Source organism: Colobus angolensis, unplaced genomic scaffold, assembly GCF_000951035.1.
Source record: "Colobus angolensis palliatus isolate OR3802 unplaced genomic scaffold, Cang.pa_1.0 Scaffold437, whole genome shotgun sequence".
Lineage (NCBI taxonomy): Eukaryota > Metazoa > Chordata > Mammalia > Primates > Cercopithecidae > Colobus > Colobus angolensis.
In genome coordinates, this window is record NW_012117788.1 from 800641 (window position 1) to 801664 (window position 1024).

The following is a 1024-nucleotide window of genomic DNA, read 5'->3' on the forward strand; positions in this document are numbered from 1 at the left end:
TTCTCAGTGTGGTAGGCAAAAAGATGTTTATTAACAGGCCAAAATATCTAGTTTCTCTGTAAAAATAAACTTGAATTACTTATGTCAAGTAATTAGTGTTTTAGTATTGTATCTTATTTATAAATGATCTAGATATTTAATGGAAATATTTTACTTAGCTTAACTTTAAGGTTAAAAATTTACCAAAAAGTATTTTGGAAACTACTATTAGGCAGATTTACTGTAAAAAACTTATTATTGAAATAATGTTTTTCGCTTTTCACAAGATGGCACCAAAAGCGAAGAAGGAAGCTCCTGCCCCTCCTAAAGCCAAAGCCGAAGCAAAGGCTTTAAAGGCCAAGAAGGCAGTGTTGAAATGTGTCCACAGCCCCCCTAAAAAGGAAGATCTGCACCTCACCCACCTTCCAGCGTCCCAAGACACTGCAACTCCAGAGGCAGCCCAGATATCCTGGGAAGAGCACCTCCCGGAGCAACAAGCTTGACCACCATGCTATCATCAAGTTTCCACTGACCACTGAGTCAGCCACGAAGAAGATAGAAGACAACAACACGCTTGTGTTCACTGTCGATGTTAAAGCCAACAAGCACCAGATCAAACAGACTGTGAAGAAGCTCTGGGACGTGGATGTGGCGCCAGTCAACATCCTGATTAGGCCTGATGGAGAGAAGAAGGCATATGTTCGACTGGCTTCTGATTACGATGCTTTGGATGTTGCCAACAAACTTGGGATCATCTAAACTGAGTCCAGCTGGCTGATTCTAAATAGATGTATATCTTTTCACCATAAAAAAAGGAAATAATGTTTTTCATAAGAATAACTTAAAATCTGAAAGCTGATAGATTTGATTCTAATTATCTAGTAAGTATAATATTGGCTTCTTGTAAGCACTCAAGCAGAATAGAAACTTGTTTGTTGGCCAGGTATGGTGGCTCACACCTGTAATCCCAGCACTTTGGGAGGCCGAGATGGGCAGATCATGAGGTCAGGAGATCAAGACCATCCTGGCTAACACTGTGGAATCC

General features: G+C 40.3%; 1 pseudogene; it reads left to right on the forward strand.

Annotated features, from left to right (window-relative positions):
• Positions 1-266: 266 nt before the first annotated feature.
• On the forward strand, positions 267-738 carry LOC105522589 (annotated as a pseudogene).
• The last annotated feature ends 286 nt before the right edge of the window (positions 739-1024 follow it).